We start from the raw sequence: 991 nt of genomic DNA on the forward strand, positions 1-991 counted from the left end.
TCTTCTTCTTCTTCTTCTTCTTCTTCTTCTTCTTCTTCTTCTTCTTCTTCTTCGTCATATTATTATTGAACGTAGATTTACACATCAGCAAAAGCCGGGCAAAGCGCCCTCTTGGATGCCATCTTGCAGATGTGCAACAATTTTATCTTACGTCAAACTTTCTATAAGAGCGTGAAACCGCCATAAACTTTGTATTGTGTCTGTATATTTATGTCGCCAAAAACGTTTTACAAGCCTGACGTATGTAATTGATCCCCCCCCCCCTGTCACATGCACACAGCATTCCAGCTGTTATCAAGGATTTAATCAGTATCAATAACTACATGTATGCATAATAGTATCAGAAGCATGTTTCTATTTTTGCACTTCTGATATTTGAGTGACCTGGCAGTTTGCATGCCAACATTTGTCGGAATAGTCCAAGATACAGGGAATTCGATTGTGGACAAGAAAAACAACAACAACTGATTGTTTGCAATCGTTGAATCAAAGCAACCGTGACAATCCGTACAAACGGAGCTATTAGAAGTCCCGATCAAATGTGCACACCAAAAGAAACAGTTTTCAGAAAACAATAACTTTTCTGTAAATGACAATGCCAAGGAAACTTAAAATTTTTATTAATCTCTCAAGGAGAACATTGTTTTGGTCATTTACAATAGCAGTGGCGTTACAATGCACTCATGCATCCACACAACACAAAATGCCATAATGTGTATTACGCGCCGAAACAAGCGTGTTGCTCCATACTTACTTAAATATTTGTTTGTACATAATATAATATATTATATCGTATTGAAAACTGGCGACAAAATACATTCCTGAGGATCACCGGTGTTACAAAGTATGGGGTCGGAGTTTTTGCTGTTCAGCTTATAATAATGTTGTCTGTCTGTCAAAATTTCCAAGACCTATTATGCAATGAAATGACTGAATCTCAGACTCCGAAGTTTTTCGGTGACAATATGCGGTGAACTGTATTGAATTCCCA

Source organism: Aplysia californica, unplaced genomic scaffold, assembly GCF_000002075.1.
Source record: "Aplysia californica isolate F4 #8 unplaced genomic scaffold, AplCal3.0 scaffold00321, whole genome shotgun sequence".
In the NCBI taxonomy this organism is placed as follows: Eukaryota; Metazoa; Mollusca; class Gastropoda; order Aplysiida; family Aplysiidae; genus Aplysia; species Aplysia californica.